The following is a 23240-nucleotide window of genomic DNA, read 5'->3' on the forward strand; positions in this document are numbered from 1 at the left end:
TACGTCTGATGAACGAGTTGAGACTTGATGGGTCTCCAGAGAATTGCGGTACTTGGCGTATCTGCCGAAGTAATTTAGACAGATTTTCCGCTGTTAACGCAATTTTTTAGGTTTATTTATAAGTTAGTTTCTGTTCTTGTTCACAGATTGCAACAGTATGTCGAGACTTATGCCCTAAGTGAACTGCACTGTAGTAACTTTTTGTTGTTTTATACAATAGTAGCGGTCGCACTTTTGATTTTAGTGGACTGCTGTTTTTGTTCACAGACTGCTACAGGATGTCGAGACTTATGTCTTAAGTGAACTGCACTATGCGCCTTTTCATTATATTACACCTTAGTGGAGGTGTCACTTCACGAACTCCGATCGCCCAGGTTCTTGTGCGGATACCGATTTTATTCACTTTAAACGAACCTAAATCACTTTGTTGCGGCCAATTCGCGGGTAGAATCAGAAAAGGTTATTTGGTATAACGAGTTTACTAGGATTTTTTTCAGTATCCTACCGACTGTTGTGTTGTGTGGTGCGAGAAGGATCCCCTTGTCTTCGAGCGGCTCTTTCCGCTAGGGTCGAAGGGTCTGCTATGTCCTCAATGAAGGCTTCTCTGTCGCGGTCAAATCGCTGGCAATTAAAAATGATGTGCTCAGCCGTCTCGTCGACGACGCACTCTGAGCAGTGACTGTCGTCGTTGTGGCCGAACCTAGCCAGATAGCTCCTGAAGCATTCATGCCCGCTTAGCATATTGGTGAGCCAAAAATTTACCTCGTCATGCCGTCTTCGCGTCCATGTGACCACATCCGGGATGATCCTAATGGTCCATCATCCCTTCGTCGACTGCTGCCACCGTCTTTGCCACCTTTCCAAGCTGTTGGCTCTGGCGTTGGCTTTTATGGATCGCTTCTGGGCAGTGCTGCAATGTCCGGCAATCTTCTTGACCTCGTGGTGTATCTCCTTCGCCTCCAAGGCCAGCAAGTCTATGGGCAGAGTTCCCGCTATAACTTGGGCTGCGTCGTCGGAGATTGTCCGAAAGCCGGAGCACACCCTTAGGGCACACAGTCGGTGCGTCGATTCCAGGCCCGTTATGTAGGACCTCTTCTCCAGGGTTCTCCCTGGTAGTGGCAGCCGTAGCACCCCATCGTACATTGCATTCCACAGCAGCGGCCCGACGGTGCGATACAACTTCAAATAATTGGCGCTCACCTAGTTGTAAAAACCACCAACCAACACCACCATCACCAACACCACCCACACAGCTTCTAAATTTGCGGCAAAGCAAAAGACAGCGGAGCGGGAAAAGTGAAGGGAATAAGTGACGAAATAACACACACACCAAAAACAAAAAATTATGTGAGTGGAAACCGATGCTAAACGCATTTTAAGTCTGTGAATTTCTAAAATAAAAAATATATAATAATAAAAGAATTATTAATCCGGCAGATACGCTAAAACATGGCCTCGCATCAATGTAAATGAAAACAGAAATCATATAATTGTTTTTTATAACAGCGCATACGTTCGCTTTTCATTTATTGTTGTTGTTTTGTGTTTCCATTCGATTCAAGCGCGACATTCGACGCTGCAGCCTTTGTCTTTAGTTGTTGTTTGTTTGGCTTTGGTCAACTGCTGCCCACACGGACAGCTTTTTCATACCTAAGCGAATTGGACTGCTCATGCAGCCCAGTTTCTCACAGTATAGGAATAGTACACCATACTCCAAGGACTCAGAGTCCGATTGTGAAAATCAACCTTCCCCTCTAAGACGTACAACCGCGAATTCCCCTGCAATGGCGATAGACCCAGAACAACTCAGAGCTGTAATACAGGCAATTGTGGCCAATACACTAGCGGACGAGGACGCCAAAAACCAACTGGCACAAAATGAAATGCGTCAGAAAATTCAGGAGCTGGCCAACCCGTTGGTGGCAACACATGTCGCGTCCACCTCAGCCGTGGCCCCCGTAATTAGAACCTACGAACCCATAGATATAACTAATAATTCTCCATGTAGCGTGACCCCGAGAATTCAGGCAAATATTTAACGGCGTCTAAACGTTAAATATTTGCCTGAATTCTCGGGGTCACAGGAATCATATGTCTCGTGGCGACAAGCGGCGATAGCTGCATATCGCACATTTAAAAATTTCAACGGCACCTCTCGCCATTACGAGGCGGTAACAATTATTAGGAACAAAATTAGGGGCGCGGCCAATAACGTCTTATCCTCGTTTGGCACTGTACTGAATTTCGATGCCATTATAAATCGGCTCGATTTCACTTACAGCGACAAACGCCCAATGCATGTCATTGAGCAGGACATGAGCACTTTAAGACAGGGAAGCAACATGACCCTGTTGGAGTATTATGATGAGGTCGAGAAAAAACTCACCTTACTCACAAATAAAGCCCATATGTCTCACGAGCCATCGGCGGCAAATATATTGTGCGAAAAATTCCGAGAGGACGCCTTGCGTATTTTCATTTTGGGACTTAAACGCGACCTCACTGACGTGCTTTACGCGGCGAAGCCGAAAGACATGCCGTCAGCCTTGGCCTTAGCGCAAGAAGTGGAATCTAACCACGAGAGGTACGTTTTTGCAGCTAGTTTTGCAAGAAGTCAGGAAGACAAAGACCGCAAACCTACTGCAAAAGCGCAGGGTCGTCAACTTGACAAGTACGACTACCATGACCCACAACTTAATAATACCAAAAATTCGTATTTCAATAGGCAGCATAAGGCACAGGCTCACGCCGACCCGCAAAATGTCAAAAACTACAAAAACAACGGCTCACCAGAGCCTATGGAGGTCGATCCCTCATTTTCTAAATTGCTGCATCCGACAAATGCTTACCAGAACAGAAGACCAGCCATCTCTGAGGGCACAGGCGCCGTGAGGAAACAAAAAAAAATTAACTTAATTACTCAGAAGGCGGAAGAAAAAAAAAGGAGCATATGCCGCCGCCGCCTCCAAAGCGGAATCAAAAATAGACGGCGATGCCATTGCCGAGAATGATTCTGACTACGTCAATTTTTTAGAGGAAAATCCCTGTTACCCGTCACCATTGCGTCAAAAAATTTCATCCGACCTCGCAAAGAGCTAAAGGGTATCCGCCCGGCGGACTCTCCTTTCGAAATTCACTTCATTCATGGCCACCACTGTCACAAAAAATGCTTCGTTTCGATTTTTAATTTGAAAGCTTTTTCATTCTACCAGATTTTACAATATTCGACGGGATAATCCGGGCCGATCTGTTAACACAGGCCGGCGCATCACTTTGCCTCGCTTCCGCTCAACTCAAATGGGATAACGAGGTTCAGAAGATTTCATTCCATAAATGCACTGACGTCAACTTCACTAACGTGGAGTGCGCAGATTCACCACCTTTGGTGAAGAAGGCATTTCTGAAAATGATAAAAAGCCGGAAAAACGCCTTCGCAGATCCCAACGAGCCCCTCCCATATAACACATCGGTAGTGGCCACGATTAGAACGCTAGTCGTTACGCCAAGTTATATCCATACCCCATGGGGGCAGCAGATTTCGTCAGCAAGGAGATCCCAGACCTGCTTAAGAATGGTATAATTCAGAAGTCGGTGTCTAATTATAACAACCCAATATGGGTGGTTGATAAAAAAGGAACCGACGAGGCCGGCAATAACAACACACGGTTAGTCATAGACTTTGGTAAGCTAAGTGAAAGGACAAATACCCGATGCCAGATATCTCTATGATACTGGGCAACTTGGGCAAGGCCAAATTCTTAACGACACTGGACCTCAAGTCCGGTTATCACCAGATCGTCTTAGCGGATCATGACCGCGAAAAAACTTCCTTCTCCGTAAGCGGAGGGAAGTACGAATTCAAGAGAATTGGCTTGAGAAATGCTGCCAGCATCTTCCAGAGAGCCATTGATGACATTCTGAGAGAAATAATCAGCAAGACTTGCTATGTTTACGTCGATGATGTAATAATATTCTCAGAAAACGAGAATGCTCATGTGAAGCACGTGGATTGGGTTGTAAAAACCATAAGCTATGCAAATATGAGAGTATCAGTAAAAAACTCAAGCTTTTTAAAAAAAAGCGTAAACTTTCTTGGCTTTATAGTCACCAGTGATGGCACCACTACCGACCCAGAAAAGGTCAGGGCCATAAAAGAGTTCCCCGAACCAAAAACAGTATTTGAGGTTAGATCATTCCTAGGTCTCGCGAGCTATAACAGATGCTTTATTAAGGACTTTGCAGCCATAGCAAGGCCTTTTTCGGACATCTTAAAAGGCGAAAATGGAAGTGTAAGCAGACATAGATCGCGACACATCGACGCAAAAAAACTCTTTCGAAAAACTGCGCAACATTTTGGCATCCGAAGAAGTTATGCTCAGATACCCGGATTACAAGAAGCCATTCCATCTAACGACGGATGCTTCAGCCTACGGTATTGGAGCAGTGCTTTCACAAGAGAACCGTCCTATTACAATGATCTCGAGGACATTAAAGGATAGGGAACTATTAGCCATCGTTTGGGCGTTGGCCAAACTGCGACACTATTTATATGCGGTGAAAGATATAACTATCTTCACTGACCATCAGCCATTGTCATTCTCGGTATCAGATTCTAATCCTAACGCGAAAATTAAAAGGTGTAAGGGTCGCATTGATGAAACGGGTGCGAAGGTGGTTTATAAACCGGGAAAGGAAAATTTGGTAGCTGATGCCCTGTCTAGGCAGCATATTAATGCCATAGAAGAACAGGACGCAGAATCATGCGTTGCGACCATTCACAGTGAGATTTCCCTTACCCACAACATAGAAAAAACGGATCCGCCCCTAAACTGCTTCCAGAACCAACTAATTCTAGAAGAGGCCCGCTTTCCGCTAAAACGCTCATTCGTTCTCTTCAAAAATAAGAAACGACACGCGACCAACTTCACCGACAAGGAGTCATTACTCAATAACCTTGCGGATGCAATAGCCCCCAAGGGCGTAAACGACCTCCATTGCGATTTGCACACGCTAGCAACGGTGCAGGACGACTTAGTGCGGAGATTCCGGACTACAAATTTCTGGCACTGCAAAAACCGTGTTTCAGATATTTTTGGGGTCGAGGAAAGGAGGGAAGTCATATTAGCAGAATACAATAGGGCTCACTGGTCGGCCCAAGAAATTGTGAAGCAGGTTCTCACAGAGTACTACTTCCCAAAAATGACCAAACTGGCCAATGAAATTGTCCAAAACTGCAAAACATGCGCAAAAGTTAAGTATGATAGGCATCCGAAGAAACAAGAGATTGGCGAGTCACCGATTCCTTCTCATGTAGGAGAAATGCTACACATAGATATTTTCTCAACGGATAATTATATATTTTCTCACTTGCATTGACAAGTTTTCGAAATTCGCCGTCGTACAGCATGTGCCGTCAAAAACAATTGAGGATTTGAAACCGGCCTTGTTACAGGTCATGATTTACTGCGACAACGAGCCATCGTTATAATCGCACACGATCACGGCCATGCTAGACAACCATTTTGGCGTCAGAATCACGAATACGCCACCCCTTTACAGTGTCTCAAACGGGCAAGTGGAACGTTTTCACCGCACTGGGAATGAGTGATACTGTGGAGATAATCTTAGATTATCAGATATAACAAATCAATCCATTCGGTCATCGATAAGAGGCCAGTCGACGCAATACAAGAATGCAAGGACATGACACACAGGAACGGATTGCCGACAAAATTAAGAGTGCCCAAGACGCGCTAAGGTCTAGAGAGAATGCATCTCGACAAGACAGGGTCTTCGAAGTGGGCGAAAAGGTTTTGGTCAAAACTAATAGAAGGCTTGGCAATAAACTCATAAGTTACCTGGTAAACGTATAAACAATAATGTAATGGTAATAGGTAGTGGTGGTGGCAGTGTACGGATCACTATAAACGAAAATATTATGGAAATATTATTTCATGTAATCCCGAATGAGCAATTGAGGAGTGATACTATGATAGATTAAGATTACATGGAGCGTTGAGCTAGAAGAGATCAGACCAACGTAAAAGCTTTTAACTCCGCCTGTAGATTACTTCTGGTACGGACATTGGATGTGAAGAGAACGCGTTGCAAACGACTGTCAGTGTTTGCCAAATGCGCAACAGTTGTAACGGCAATTTCCCTATTTCGCCACTTCGTAGTGAGCGTCGTAACCAACCGACTCGCATATACCGCGTTACATTCTGCGCCACTCGGGCGGCTGTTGAGTAAATTCAAAAACGTAGCGGCCGTCGTCTCCTCGGTTTCAAAGCGCGGCAGAAATAATTCCTGGAACTCTCCCCAAGGGACACCATGGTACGAAATTTGTGTAAGCCACTGAGATGCACTTCCCTCCACTGAGCAGTTGCACAGTGCCTGGTCAATTCACTTCCTTGAAGGGTTGAACACCACTTTGCTGCCTCAACACATGCAGCATCAGGGTTAAATTTGGGTAGCTTAACATCTTAACTAGCATAATTTTTACAAGTTCAGCCAAATTCTGATTTTGCATTTCGACAACTGCACGCCACTGCTCCTCAGGAAATGCAGGATGTGGCGCAGATCCCACTTCTGATGTCGGGTTATTAATATTATTAATATCAGGAGCCTCGTCGTCCGTCCGTCCATCCATATCGGCGTCACTCATAATGATTTCCACTACGCAAGTTGTACAGCTGTGCGCATTAAACGAGTCCACTTGCGTCTGCTTTGGCTTCTCAACAATTAATGTGCTTTTTATACCTGTTACTCGCAGAGTAAAAGGGTATACTAGATTCGTTGAAAAGTATGTAACATGCAGAAGGAAGTGTTTCCGACCATATAAAGTATATCAATAGCAAAGCCGATCTGGCCATGTCCGTCTGTCCGTCCGTCTGTTCGTACGACTGTTCGTCCGTCTGTTCGTCCGTCTGTCCGTCCGTATGAACGTCGAGATCTCAGGAACTACAAAAGCTAGAAAGAGATCAACCATACAGACTCCAGAGACATAGACGCAGCGCAAGTTTGTCGATTCATGTTGCCACGCCCACTCTAACGCCCACAAACCACCCAAAACTGCCACGCCCACACTTTTGAAAAATGTTTTGATATTTTTTAATTTTTGTATTGGTGTTGTAAATTTCTATCGATTTGCCAAAAAACTTTTTGCCACGCCCACTCTAACGACCACAAACCGCCCAAAGCTGCCACGCAAACAGTTTTGAAAAATGTTTTGATATTTTTTCATTTTTGTATTAGTCTTGTAAATTTCTATCGATTTGCCAATAAACTTTTTGCCACGCCCACTCTAACGCCCACAAACCGCCCAAAAACTGTCTGTGTTGAAGACACTCCTTCGCACTTTCACTAGCTGAGTAACAGGTATCAGATAGTCGGGGAACTCGACTATAGCGTTCTCTCTTGTTCTCTTCTCAATTTTAGCGTTCCCTTTTCATTATGAAGCTTTCTCACTCTAACCAAGCAGCGCAAGTGGCTACGTTCATTTTATCAGAGTCCAGTTCATACTCACACATTGACAATAAATAGGAACACATAATAGCAAAAGGATCATGGAGAAAAAGTAAATAGCGACTACGTGCTTACCCATTAATTTTGCCCCGACATGTGTATATATATATGTATTCGTATGGATTTCCGCGAATATCTAGATATGTGGGTGTAAATATATTGGTGTGTATGTGTACAAATAAATGTATATATGTGTGTATTTATATATGCTTGTATGGATGTGTACGAATATATGTAAGTCAACCGTCGTCATTCACGTCGTCAACCGACGGTCATTCACTTTTAATTGCACTCCCATATCGCTGACTTCGCCCCCCCGCCTTGCCCAGTAACCGGCCGATATTTTCGACGGCTGCGTCAGCAGGCGACACTTTGTTGCTACGAGCGGCACAACCGCCGGACGTTGGGTAAGCAACCGCTGACATAGCTTGGCTCGCATTTCGGCCGCTGCCCAACGGCTACGCGGGGTTGCCCGTCGCCCTGCGCTGGCTACAAAAAGTCGCACTCAGCAGAGAAGCCGGAGCTCTGATGAGAACCAGCGCCAACTCCAAAAATCAGTCTTCGACTACCACCCGATCTTGATGGTGAAACCTTCGCAACCCAATTTAAATATGTCTTCTTTAAGTTGTAAACCTAAGTTGTTCAATCGATTCAAATTATAACGTTATTGATAAACCGAACCACTGACTCTTCTTAATACCGGGGGAACCGAACCGAGGGTCCATCTCCAACTCAACTCAAGTTGAAATGCTGTTCATCATTACTAGGTGAGCTATGCGGCTACGAGAGTCGTAGCTACACAGCGAGAAACTACTCGCTTAACTGGCGCCCGAACAGTCAAAATTCTGGCTACCACTTTAACACAATAAAATTATAAAAATGAAAAAAAGAAAGAGGAAAAAGTGAACCACAAAAAGTGGTAAAAAAAATAACGACAAGTGACTAAATGGCAGTGATGTGAAAGAGGAACTATAAAAAAAGGAAAAACGACCACCCGCCGCGGTGAGAATGCCGCTACAACCTGTAGCGGGAACAACATTCTGCACGGGAGCAAAAAGTCGCATATAACGAAACAAGGACCACCCGCCGCAGCGTTAGTACCGCCTCCGTTCAGGAGCGGGGCATAATACGGGCATTACGCGGGCGCAAAGTGTCTACTTTAAACAATAAAAAAAAGGGTCCTATGTAGCAACCCACTGCGGCGATTCGTCTACAGCTCCTGTAGCCCATTCGCGAGTGCAAGGCTCATGGTGAAAAACCAATACTCGAGTAAAACGATTAAATAGTAATTTTGTGAATGTAAAAACAAACCATGAATTGAGATTAAGGCGTGTGGCAATCTGCTGGATAGGCTAAGCGGCGCGGAGGCGCCCAGAAAAGCTGCCCAGTAGATTCTGTGGCAACCGTACCCCAGTAGGCTAATGACAAAAAGGAAAAATACGGACCACTGCTAAGTTCACTCAACACAAAATTCGGCCGTCACTGTCGTCGAATATCAAATCAAAAACAAAGAAATAACAAACGAAGAAATCTACAAAAAACCATTGCCTTTGCTCGATCTAAAAGAAAATCTTTTTCTTCCCATTAGATTCAACTAAGAAAAAACGCACAGAAGAAACGACACACAATACGCAAACACACAAGGATCAAGACTTGTCAAGGGTGAGTGAAGCCACATTTACTATCTGTGCCCCCAAAAAAATTTAAAAAAAAAGAAAGGAAAAAAATTTAATTCGAAAAATTGAAAGTCTTGGAAGATCTTTATTGTCTATTTGTGTTTTCCGTGTCCAATTTAATATACTCCTGTTGCTTTCATTGTACTCGTACTAAAAAAGATGGAGGAAATTAAATTAAATTTCCGATTGTGTAAAGGAGTTACAAACGTTTGAGGGTCAGCCTGAGAGATACGTCTCTTGCGTCAACCGGGCTCAACCCACCGACAAATTTTGCACCGAACAACCGGTTTTACCGGCCGGCGGGCGGCCCTCGCTTCACCTCTTCCTATCAGGTAAATGTTAGACCTTCATTAGGTTCGGGATATGGACAGGGAAATGGCAGACCTCCATTAGGTTCGGGATATGGAGGTACGCAACATTATAATCGCTTCCAGGGCCCGAGACCATACATTAAAATGGAGTTGAATCGGTCGGGCCAATCCCACCGTTCAGATTATAGCTCCCCCCAGAGCGAGGGTTCTGGAATAAAACGAACATCATCCGAATACCAGAATCCGTTCCAAAGGGCAACAAAGTGTAACGAACTGGTTTTGTTTGTCTGCTCGCTACGGAATACGTGCGGCTAGCTCAGTAGAGTTTGTGCGTTCGTCCCACCAAATTTAAAGAATAACGTGATCACCCGGTTACCAGTAATAACACTCGCAGTTTCGTTCTTGGATCTTTATTTGTGCTTGGACTTACAAAGGAATCTGATTATCCGGCCTTGGTGCTGGATGGATTGTCCACCGGCCTCGTTCCGCTGTCTCGCCGCTCCTGTCGTCCTGAATGTGGCGGACCTTCTTTGTTGGGCGCTCGTCGCTTGAGCTGAGAGTTGTTGTCTTACGCAGACTCACGGCAGCTAACGGCTGTGATTCCCAAGGCAAACGCCTGAGGAACAGCAACACGTCAACCCCACGTCTGGTTCGGGCTGGTGGCGCCGGTATCACGCCTGTTTGGATCGGACGGACACACCTAGGCCATCGCCTGGTTCAAGTTCGCAGTCTCCTACAGAGTTCTCCGGGTCTACTCCACAATCCCTGCCGCTTATCCTGTGCCCTCCTTGGTTTGGCTTCGCCTGTTGGGCGCTTCTGGGCTACTCGTGCTTCGTCGTACTGGACCTCAGCTGACTTCGTTCTCACGTTGTTGACTCGTACACTTGTTCTCCTCGACTGACTGTCCCGCTTCCAGCGTTCGGCTTGTTTATATAGGCCTCCTCTAACGGTTCACCCCTTTGGTCTCCAGTCTCCGGATCCAGAGTCCACGATTTTACCGTTGGCCCGGTCCAAAGTTCGATGTGTCCCGTTATTTGCTTTTGAGCCTGCTGACTCTCCAAACTCTCTTCTCAGTAAGTCCTGAGTCTCCACCCTCTCCAGTCTCCAAACTCTCTTCCTCTAGAGTCTCCAAACTCTCTTTCTCCAGCCCAGAGTCTCCAAACTCTCTTTCTCCGGGCTTCGCTTTGCCTTGTTGCGTAACTGGCAACGGCAGGCCCTCCTCATGCGATCACCATCCGCATTTGTGCGGAGTTTCAACTCCCCACAAAAGCTGTACCACATGGAGCCCATACCCGACCCTTCGATGACAATCCCTGTTGAGCGTAGCGAGGTCCTTCCAACTAACCCTTACTACGATCAGCTCGGTACTGAGAACGTTGGGTTGCCTCACCAGGAGGCTATGGAAGAGAGGGACGATCCTGAGATGGGAGTTGAGGGCCCAAATTTTATGACCGAGGCCTCTCCAGCATCTCATACTTAGAATACGAAGGGAAAGATGGGGCTAAGTTACAATTCCTGATCGATACCGGCGCAAATAAAAATTTCATCAGCCCCTGAACCGCCGGGTCGACTGTCCTCCCTATCCCCTTTAGCGTCCAATCGGCTACGGGCTCTGTTAGAATAACGCATTGCGTAGCCGGGAAGTTTTTCAAAAAATTAGGAAACAACTTGACCCTTACCTTTTTTGTCCTCCCCGGGCTGAATACCTTCGATGGTATCATAGGGGACGACACACTCAAAGATTTAAAAGCCTTAGTAGACAGAAAGAACAACTGCTTAGTTATATCCCCTGGGATAAAGATCCCCCTTCTTGCTAAAATATCCCCCAACACATTGCTAGATCCAACACATCCGGATGAGGTAAAACAAACCTTGAAGGCCTTAATCGACGAGTACTCGCACCTCTTCGATCCCTTGTCACCGGGCGAGGCCGTCGATACTTGTGTAAAGGCACCCAGCGAACTTGAGATCTGAAGTGGATAGGCAAATCAGAGAACTCCTGAGTGAGGGCATCATACGTCCGTCCAAAAGTCCGTATAACTCTCCAGTGTGGATAGAACCAAAAAAGGCGAAACCGGATGGCGAAAAACAATGGCGGTTAGTGATCGATTTCAAACGACTGAATGCGGTCACAATTTCCGACACCTACCCGATCCCGGACATAAATTCCACTCTGGCTAGCCTCGGCGGAGCCAAATATTTTGCAACACTTGACCTTACTTCGGGGTTTCACCAAATACACATGAAACCATCCGACACCGTGGAAACGGCATTTTCCACCCTTAACGGGAAATATGAGTTCCTCCGCCTTCCCTTCGGCTTGAAAAACGGCCCGGCTATCTTCCAACGCATGATTCGGGAACACATCGGCAAAATTTGTTACGTATATATTGACGACATTATCGCCTTTAGTAACGACTATGATAGCCACTGGGAAAACATTCGCCTGGTCTTTGAATGCCTTAAAAAGGCCCGGCTTCAGGTTAACCTGACCAAGACTCAATTCTTGTCCACGAAGGTTGAGTTTTTCGGTTATATCGTCAGTCATGACGGTATCAAAGCGGAGAACAAAAAGGTTGAAGCTATATCGAAAATGATACCCCCTGGCAATATCAAGGAACTGAAAAGCTTCCTTGGGATGGCAATAATCGCCAAACCTCTGACCAATTTAACCCGCGGGGAATCCGCTCGCGTTAAGGCGAACAAATCTAAAAAGGTCCCAGTCGAGCTCGATGACACGGCCTTACAGGCTTTTGACGACCTCAAAACAACTTTATCCTGTTCAGAAGTGCTCGCCTTCCCAGACTTCGGCAAGCCATTCCATTTGACCACGGATGCATCTAACTATGCTCTGCGAGCTGTATTGTCACAAGACATTGATGGAAAAGACCACCCCATAGCTTATATCTCGCGCACTCTGTCCAAAACTGAGGAAAACTACGCTTCCATAGAAGGGCACTAGACAGCCTCAGGTCCTATTTGTCTGGCGCTGCCTCTGTTAAGGTTAAGGTTACAGACCATCAACCTTTGACGTTTGCGCTAGGGAGCAGGAATTTCAATGCCAAACTGAAACGTTTGAAGGCGAGAATTGAGGAGTGCAATTGCGTACTCATTTACAAGCCCGGTAAGTCTAACGTCGTTGCCTTGGTGAATGCCTTTCGGACACTGCATCGGCTACTGAAGGGGACTCCACCATTCATAGCGCGGACGAAGACACATCCCACCTGCTACCTCACGTGGAAGTACCTATCAACGTTTATCGGAATCAACTGGTTTTTGACCCCGAGCGCGCAGAGTACTTGTGTGAGCAACCCCACAGGGGCTTCGAACGCCACCTTATTCCCGTTGGTAGTGGTCTTTTATCTGAGTTAGTCGTTACCCTGAGAAAATACCTTAAACCATCGGTGGTCAATGGAGTTAAAATCCTGGAAACTTAGCTGTCATTATTCCAGCGCCTTTGCTTAGAGAATCTTTCTGTGTTCAAAATTCGAATAACGCAGAGGCTGGTGATAGATTTGTCTGATCCCGAGGAGATCTGCGAAGTCATTGAACGAGAGCGTCGCAGAGCTCATAGGGGTGCCAAAGAGGTACGTTTGCAGCTTCTGGAAAAATACTATTTCCCCCGGATGGCTAGCACGATCCGCAAGCAACTCTCGTCGTGCGAGTGTTGTAAGATCTTCAAGTACGAGAGGCACCCCAATAAACCATTTCTCCAACCGACGCCTATCCCATAATATTCACGTCGATATTTTCACCTTGGAAAAGAAAATTTTCTTGAGCTGCATAGAAAAATTCACCAAGTTTGCCAAGCTCTTCCCTCTCGAATCGAAATCCTCGATTCATCTACGGGAAAAGCTAGTTGAGTGGCTTCACTACTTTACCGTTCCAAGGTTATTGGTCTCTGACAATGAGAGGGGTCTTCTGTGCCCGACGGCTTTGAATTATCTGCGTACGTTGGGCATCGGTCTGTATAACACACCGACCTAGAGAAGTGAAGTTAATGGCCAAATCGAAAGGTTTCATTCTACCTTCCTCGAGATTTACCGCTGTTTGAAGACCGAACACCCTGGCTTAAAACTAAACGAGTTGGTTGCTATTGCGGTGGATAGATACAACAATTCTATCCACTCAGTGACTAATAATAAGCCAGCGGACCTGGACCTCAACTTGGTAGTTAGGCCTAACTAATTTCAGAACTAAGATTCTCGAGGACGTCAGGGGTCTAATCGAATACCGGCAAGAGTTGACAAACACACCCATAATAAAACGAGGTCTGAGCCTATTTCCTATAACGAGGACGACAAAATATTCGTAGCCAATAAACAGATTAAAACAAAGGAGAAGCAACGTTTTAAAGCTGAGGAGATTGCTGAAGACAGAAACGTGACAATAAAAACCAAGACAGGGAAGATCTTCCATAAGTCAGACTTAAGGAACTAAAGTGGCACCAGATCGTTTTTGTGCGTTTCATACGCTCCCATGCACGACCCTAATTATACACAAAAAAATAATAATAAAAAAAAGAAAAAAAAAGACAAAAACATCTAACACAAAAAATAAAAAAAAAACATCTAACCACACCAATGAATAACGCACTCTTACAAAGCAAAGCACAACCTTTCCCTAACACTTACACACTTAACCCCTCACCTCTAAGCTAATTTAAGCAACACCATAAAAAATAATATTACTCATAAGACTACTCTTTCCAAACAATATTGCAAGTATCATTGTCGCTCAAATGGTGGGAGCCGCGGATATCTTCAAATATGAGGCTCCGCTCGTCCCACTACAGGAGGGCACCGTCTGGCGTGTCAACGGCCATTTCAAACTGGCACACGTAATCGACTTGGGAAGGCTCGAGTCGCTGATACAGGAGGCTCAACGCGAGGCAGTACAGCTAACGGATCCCAGGATTGCAGCACTGGTGGCGCACAACTTGGAGGAGTCGCAGGAGGGCCTGTCGAGACTGATGGGTACGCAGCGTGGACGTCGATCACTAGATTGGATTGGGTCCGCCTGGAAGTGGATTGCGGGCTCACCGGATGCGTCGGACTGGGACGCCATTTTTCATGCCCAAGAAATCGTCGTGAAATCAGCCGACCAACAAGTACGGAAAAACGCTGGACTGTTTGATGCCTCGCACGAGTCCCGGTGGCAACTGAACGAGGTTACTGCAAGGGTCAACCTTACTGCACAAGGCCTTGACCATCGATAGTCAGGTCGGCGAGCTGACTCAAGCGTGCCAGCTGGCTAAGACAGGGATTATCAACTCCCGGTTGCTGGACCACGAGGAGGTACAATCGATGTTGAATAAAGTCAGGAGCCTACCGTACCAGAATGCAGTTGAAGCACTGGAGTTTTCCCGCCCGTCCATGGACTGCCGCCTGCTCCTTCTCCTTCCTGCTACCCTACACTAGCTACTCGACGAGCCATATCTTGGCTATGCCAGCGATACTAACTACAGTCACCGCCACCGGGTACGCTCCCTCGCTCCATTACGTAAACGACTTCAACTTGGAGAACCTGAAGAGACTCTCTGGGATGTCCGAGAGGGTGTCTTTCTCCTTCCTTCTGGAGGCCCTAGTCGCTTTGGTTGTCGGAGTGGCACTTTACACCATATGGAGCAAGCTGACATCGACCAAGGGTATCCCTGTAGTGACATACAACACTCCAGGCCCGGAGATGATAGACGCAGGCCGGGCACCCAGAGCCCTATAATCTGCGGGACGCAGATCTTGAGGGGGGAGGAGTTATGAACCCTCTCCAAGTGCTCCAATAAGCTCAATGATTTGCTCCCTTGATCTATTTTAAACTTGACCCATTCTTAGTTCGGTTTTACTTAGTTTTTTATGGCTAACGTAAGCAACCTGATAAGACCCTCGATACTTGGTGCCGAAGCGGCTAGACAACGCGTCAGATAACAGGAAGAACTAGAACTCAATAGAATCATGGTTGAAAATGTAGACAGAGCTGCATTAGCAGTTACAATTAGCGACATCTTAGCACAACAATTACCAAGTCTCTTGAGACGCCACAATTATTCGGAAGAGTTCGAAAACGTAACAGACCAGGTAACAGACCGTATCTTAGAAGCATACAGTGCTTTCCAGAGTACCCCCAAATACTATGGTATTTTACATACCATACGTAATAAAATTGTAGGACCCGCCGACATGGCACTAGAATCTTACAAATGACGATGATTATACAGAGTGCCAACCAATCTGTGGAAGAGTTCCATCAAACGGTTTATAAGCACCTATCCCTAATCCTAAATAAGATCGGTTGCATGGGGTTAGGAAGAGAAGCAGAACTGTTAATTACGAAAATTTACAGAGATAAGGCTCTAGACACCTTCGTACGAGGGTTACAAGGCGATTTGCCTCGTCTACTGGGAATTAAAGAACCAGTAGACTTACCCTCGGCATTACACCTTTGCTTGAAGTTAGAAAATCAGAACTTCAGGGCAAAACATGCAGCAAACATAGGACAGACAAGACAGTTTAGGAATCAGTCTTCAAAGCCTTCACCTGCTCCTCGCAGTAATTTATTTATCAATAGACAACCACCAATTCCTCCCCCCCGAACTCGATATTATCAATTCGGACAGCAACTACCGACCGCTTTACCACGACAAAACTTCGCTTACCAGCTTGCACAGCCAGTAGCTGCACCTCGACCTTTTCAGAATAGGCAATTCCCGCCACAGCAGTCAGCGCCACCTAGGCCACAGGCCCCAAAACCACTGCCTCGTCCAGAACCTATGGATGTGGATCCCAGTGTACAGAATGGTGACAAGAATGGTGAACTACCACCTGGCCCAATACCAGATGGGATGAAGCGTCAAAGGAACTTTAACATACAGACTACAACAGAAGAAAACGAAACGCGTTCCACGGAGACTCCATTAACCACGACGGACTACGAACAAGCTATGGCAGAGTACGAGGACCACAACTACCTTGACGACAACTTGGACGACTACATAGATCAGATAGATGAAGCGGATGCTGACAATAACACTTACGACTACTACGACAACGCTGGGCTAAATTTTTTAGAATAAAAAATTCCTCACTTCCATACTTTTTATGCAAGATGAGGAATGGCAAATTTATTAGAATACTTATAGACACCGGTTCAAACCGAAATTATATCCAACCTAAATTCGTCAATAACCCTAACGGCATCCACACGACTGAAGAGGAATCAAAACTAGATTCACCCAATCCAGGGTAGAAGACTTGACAGACGAAACTGAACAGGAAGAAAGAATTCTTCAAATACATAAGAGAGCACATCGAAACGCTCTAGAAAATCAAAAGCAACCAGCAGAAACCTATTATTTTCCAAGAATGAAGCAAAAACAAGAGAGAACGCTATAGTCGAGTTCCCCGACTATCTGATACCCGTTACTCAGCTAGTGGAAGTGCGAAGAAGAGTCTTCAACACTAAAATTTTTGGGCGGTTTGTGGGCGTTAGAGTGGGCGTGGCAAAAAGTTTTTTGGCAAATCGATAGAAATTTAATATAAAATGAAATACAAAAAAATACAAAATAATACAAAAATGAAAAAATATCAAAACATTTTTCAAAAGTGTGGGGGTGGCAGCTTTGGGCGGTTTGTAGGCGTTAAAGTGGGCGAAGCAAAAAGTTTTTTGGCAATCGATAGAAATTTACAAGACTAATACAAAAATAAAAAAATATCAAAACATTTTTCAAAAGTGTGGGCGTGGCAGTTTAAGGGCGGGTTAGAGTGGGCGTGGCAACATGAATCGACAAACTTGCGCTGCTTCTATGTCTCTGGAGTCTGTATGTTTAATCTCAACTTTCTAGCTTTTGTAGTTCCTGAGATCTCGACGTTCATACGGACGGACAGACAGACGGACGGACAGACAGACGGACGGACAGACAGACGGACATGGCCAGATCGACTCGACTATTGATCCTGATCAAGAATATATATACTTTATATGGTAGGAAACGCTTTCTTCTGCCTGTTACATACTTTTCAACGAATCTAGTATACCCTTTTACTCTACGAGTAACGGGTATAATTATACATTTAGTTAAGCAATGTAAACTTTGCAAAGAAGCTAAATATGACAGTCACCCTCCAAATCCGGAAATTCAAGAAACTCCTATTCCAGAATACCCCGGTCACATATTGCACATTGACATTTATTCTACAGAACGACACTTAGTACTCACTGCAATAGATAAGTTTTCTAAATTAGCGCAAGCACGAATTATAAATTCAAAAGCGATAGAAGATATCAGAACACCTTTGCGTGACATTATATTTTATTTCGGAGTCCCAAATTATATCGTTATGGACAACGAAAAAGCCTTCAATTCCCAATCAATTAGGTTCATGTTGGAGCAGCTACAGATAGAAGTTTATACTGCCCCACCATACAAAATTACCGTTAACGGTCAGGTAGAACGATTCCATTCAACACTCTTAGAGATAATGAGATGCCTCCTGAGATGTCCGTCCGTCTGTCCGACCGTATGAACGTCGAGATCTCAGGAACTACAAAAGCTAGAAAGTTGAGATTAAGCATACAGACTCCAGAGACATATACGCAGCGCAAGTGTGTTGGTTTTGTGTTGGTCCTGTAAATTTTTATCGATTTTCCAAAAAACTTTTTGCCACGCCCACTCTAACGCCCACAAACCGCTGAGTAACGGGTATCAGATAGTCGGGGAACTCGCCTATAGCGTTCTCTCTTGTTTTGTTAGTGGTTTTACTTGGTTTTATGTAAGAGATAATAATTATGTGTGTCGCTGTTTTACATTTCATTTAAAAGTAAAATATATTAATTAAAACTAAAACAGATATGAAGATTATTAGTATGTTTCTGTCATTTCTTTAATTTCATTGTGTTCAGTAAATATTACATTTGTGTATTGTTGAATACTATTAGATGTTGTAATTTGTTTTACATTTGCTGTGCAGTTGGATATATTTATTATTTTCAATATAAATCTCTTGACCGTTACAATTGTGATAAAGTTTTTCTCTTGTCATATTTTAGGTTATAAGTATATTTGGTTTAATCCTATATTCAGGATTGTTTACGACATTTTTGAAAAGTACAAGTTGGTGTTTCGTGTTTTATTATGTTAGCTATGCAATGGTCTTTGACAATATTCTTTGTTAGTGTATTTAGAACATAGTTGTTATGTGAGTAGAATTTGCCTTCAATATTTTCCTTAATAATTTAATTATTATTGTCGGGGTAAGGTGCAATTATGAAAGTTGGTCGTTCAATTGAATTCATAGGAATGTGGGACATTAGGAATATTTTATTAGTAGGTACGTTATACCAAGCAAAAGTTTTTATGTTTATCAGATTTTTGTAATTAATGTTGCCAATATTGTCATGTTTTAGTAGTTTAGGATTAAATTAAGTTGTGAACCCATTTCAATGTCTTCGATATATTCGGTAAAATGTTCAATATTAAATATTAATAGATTCAATTATTGTTCCTTTTTCAAAGAATTGGACTGGTTGTTAATTATTTCTATGTCATTATTGAGACTGTCAATAACGTGGTTTAGAGTGCTGACCTGTACTGTGTCTTGTTATAGAGTCGAAATTTGTTGTTCAATATGTTGTCTGTCGTCTTCGTCTAGTGTGCCAAAAAGATATCTTAATGTGGAACCTACAAAGTTAGCCAGTCCTCGTTTGTTTCGTTTTGAGATGCGTATGCCATTTATTTCTCGTTCCATTTGCTCGGTTAAATATTTAATTTGTGTGACATTTTTAAATTCTTGACATTGTTTAATTATACTATTAAATGTTTCTTCAACTTCTGTAATATTTATGGTAAGACAGTGTTGCATAAAGGTGATGGGGATTTGTATTGTTCCAGATTCAAACAAGATAAATCCTTGATTGTTTTCTATTGGGTTGATTTCGATTGTTCCTGCTGTAGTTTGTGTCGCAATACAAGTTATTATGGTGATTATGAGTGCGATGATTGGGAGGTGTCGGTTTGCTGCAAGTATTTGCTGTTAGTAACTTTCTTTTTCTTTTTAAATTTGTTTTTATAATGAATAACGTTTTGACCTCTATTATTTTCGTTATAATGTTTTTCGTCTAATTGTTCTATTCTGCCTGTTTTTCTAAAGGGATTCTTTGATTTTGCGCGTGTTAAGGGTGCTTGTCTAAATTTTGTGTCGATTTCGAAATCCTGTCGTTTTTTGTTAAGATTTTTGATTTTCATTTCTTTAATCATCTGGGTATCATAAGTAGGTGTGTCTGCGTAAAGAAGGATGTTAGCCGGTATCTGTCTGGTTGTGTTATATTTAGTCTTCTGGTTGTATATGTATAAAATTGTTTCCATTCGTGTTTCTTTATTTTCTCTATTGTTTTCAGTATTGATAATTCTGATTTTTTCATTTATGGTTTTATGAAGGCGTTCTATGTCTGCTATTCCTGTTTTACTTGTGGTAATATCTATTTTTATGTCTTCGTTGTTTAGCCAAGTTTTTAAAGAAGTGCTTATAAACGCGGAGTCCTTGTCTGCTTTAATTTTCTGTGGTATTCCCATGTCGTTAAAAATTCTAGTAAGGGCTCGTTTTGCCTCTAACCAATCTCTACTGTTTGTTTTAATAAGTGAATCAAATTTTGAATAAACGTCTATACAAGATAAATACTGTTCGTTGTCAATAGCATAAAAGTCAATAACATAAATTTCGCGTGGGTTATTTGTCTCTGGAGTTATTTCGAAAACTAGTTTTGTTGGTCTATGTTCTGTCTTTGCAAGGTTACAGACTTCAGAATCATTGATAATGTTTTGAATTAGTTTATTATAATCGGGAAAATAGTGAGTATCTTTAAATAATCGTATCATTTTTTCAATACCAGGGTGTAACAATTTAGAATGTTGAGTAATAATGAATTCATTAAATTCAGGATAAGATTTTATGTCTTTTAAGATTATGATACTTTTCAGAATTTTCACGTTACTATGTGGGTTAATGGTTTCTCGGTATGCTTTTTGAAAAACTAAAAAGTCTTTATCGTTTTCCAGGTAGATAACACTGCTATTATTTAAGAAGTATTTAATAAGGATATCTTTTGCCTTTGTCAGGGTCATGTCAGTGTATTTGATGGTCAGTTTTAGTTTGGAAAAGTATTTCGTTGTCTCTACTTGGTCTACGCTATCTTTTATAAATTCAATTTGTCTTGCAAAATAGTTTATGGGTTTTTCTGTAATTTCAATGTAGGTTTCGTTGCTTTCTGATGAACTGTGTATTGTTGCTGCTGTTGAAATATTTTCTTCTTCGCCTACCATGTTTTCTTCAATATTGACGCGAGATAAAGCGTCTGCTACATGATTAAGTTTACCTTCTAAATATTTGATTTTGAAATTATATTCGCTAAGTCTAATCCCCCAAACAAGGGGTTTGTGATCGCTCAAAATCTCAAAGGGGACTCCATATAGATATGGGCGGAAATATTGGGTTGCCTAAACGATTGCTAGTAGTTCTTTTTCAATTGTGCTATAATTTTGTTCATGATCATTTAATGTTCTACTTGCAAAGCTTACTGGCTTATTGTCTTGTGAAAACACGGCTCCTATGGCGAAATTGCTAGCGTCAGTAGTGACTTGAAATGTTTTTGTAAAATCAGGGCAAATCAAAATTGGGTCGTTCATTATGAGTGTTTTCAATTTTTCAAATGATTTATTGTATTCTTCGTTTCTTGTGTCTATTTAAGCTCCTTTTTTTAGAAATATTGTCAGAGGTTTTGCAATCTTTGCAAACTCTGGAATGAACTTACGGTAGTATCCGCATAAGCCTAAGAAAGATTTGATTTCTTTTGGTGTCTTTGGGAGAGGAAATTTTTCGATTGCCTTAACTTTCTCTTTATTAGGTCGTATGCCTTCTGGACTTATAATATGACCTAAGAAATTTGTTTGCTTTTTTAAAAATTCGCATTTGTCCAATTGGAGTTTAAGATTGGCTTCTTTAAGTTTCTCAAAAACCTTCCTCAGTGAGTCTAGGTGTTCGTTCAGAGATGTTGAATAGATGATCACATCATCTAAATAAACAAGGCAATGCTTATTTATGAGGTCTTTTAGGACGTAATTCATGCACCGTTGGAAGGTTGCAGGAGCATTTTTTAAGCCAAATGGCATGCGAGTGTACTCATAGTGACCATGTTTGGTCGAAAACGCCGTTTTTGGTATAGACTTAGGGTCCATTTCGATTTGATGAAAGCCTTTTGCTAAGTCAATTGTAGTAAAATACTGGCATTTTTCTAATTTGCCTAGTATTTCGTCTATATTAGGAATTGGAAATTTATCATTTATTGTTATTTCATTTAGATTTCTATAGTCCACGACCAACCTGAATTTCGGTTTGCCAGAGGCATCCATCTTTTTGGGGACAATCCATAATGGACTGCAGTAAGGGGAGTCGCTTTCGCGTATAATACCTTGTTTTAACATATCCTCAATTTGCTTATTTACTTCTGCTTCGTAGGCAAATGGATACGAGTATGGTCTTTTGAAAACTGGGTTTTCGTGAGCGGTTTTTATATCATGACGTATTATACTTGTGAATGTAAGGTTTTCATTTTAGCAATATTGAATGTCACTTTTAATAAATTTATAAGTCTGTATTTTTCCTCACTATTTAAATGTTCTAGTCTGTATGTGTGCTCTTAGTCTATGTTGTTGTCCAAGGCATAGTTTATTTCTGATGTAAAGTTGTTTTCTTGTAAGAGTGCATTAAAGTTTTCCGAAGAGTTCTCATCACATGGATCTAGTTCTTTGTGAATGAATGTTCTTTCGTTAATTATTGTTTCTTTCCGAGAGTAGTCTATTAAACCGTTATTCTCCATTAGTATTTTTCTTCCTAACAGAATATCATAATAAGGTGAAAATGAATGAATATAGAATTTTTGCGTTTGTTGAAAAAGACCGTTGGCTGGAAGGTCTACATATTTATTTAATTTAAAATAGCCTGTCATACTTCGGACAGTTATTTGCTTATCTTTAACTTGAAGGTTGAAAAAGTTTGAGCTCATCATGTTTATTGAAGAGCCAGTATCAACTATGCATTTGTATGTGTGGTTATTAAACATGATCTCTATGTATTGGTGGAATCCCAGGCTGGTATTGGAAAATGTTCAGCTTGTTGATATTGCTTATCTGTAAACATTTTTCTCTGAGTATTCTGTAATTGATCTTCGTGGAACCGTTCGTCGTTATTAATGTAGTGTTCAGTTTCGTTAACGTAATCTAATTCGTGCTGGTGAAAACTTTCATTTGTCTGCATACGCGATTGTTCGCTGCTTTTTCTAAAACGCTTATTTGGCACTCTTGGTTGTTGGGGGGGCTGATAGTAGTTTCGGGTGTTGGCGGTCATGAAGTAAGTCTGTTCAGAATCCGTTGTATAAATTTCTGTACTGATTAAGTTGCTGTTGTCTGGTCGGAGGAGTTTGTTTAAAAGAGGTTTGATTGTTTACGTTAGTGTTTTGGGTCTGTGTGGGATTTGTTAATGGAATAAAGGGGCGAATGAATCTTTGGTTGGAGTGATTGTTTTTGATTTGATTAATGTTTGTATGTTTATAGGTGTTAGGTGAATTTGAGTTAAGTCTTGGTTGACTATCGGATGTTTTTGATATTGGGTCTTCGTATAGACCTTCTTGTTGGGCGGTTTGTCTTTATTTTAGAACGGTTGAAAGGTCACACCTCGCTAAGGTC

The 23240-nt window shown here is 42.6% G+C and overlaps 1 protein-coding gene across 2 annotated transcripts in view; it reads right to left on the bottom strand.

The window, feature by feature from the left end:
• Positions 1-23240, bottom strand: part of LOC120457838 (retrovirus-related Gag polyprotein from transposon gypsy) — a 442838-nt gene that overhangs the window by 233138 nt on the left and 186460 nt on the right. The window lies entirely within an intron of this gene.

Source organism: Drosophila santomea, unplaced genomic scaffold (assembly GCF_016746245.2).
Source record: "Drosophila santomea strain STO CAGO 1482 unplaced genomic scaffold, Prin_Dsan_1.1 Segkk83_quiver_pilon_scaf, whole genome shotgun sequence".
Lineage (NCBI taxonomy): Eukaryota > Metazoa > Arthropoda > Insecta > Diptera > Drosophilidae > Drosophila > Drosophila santomea.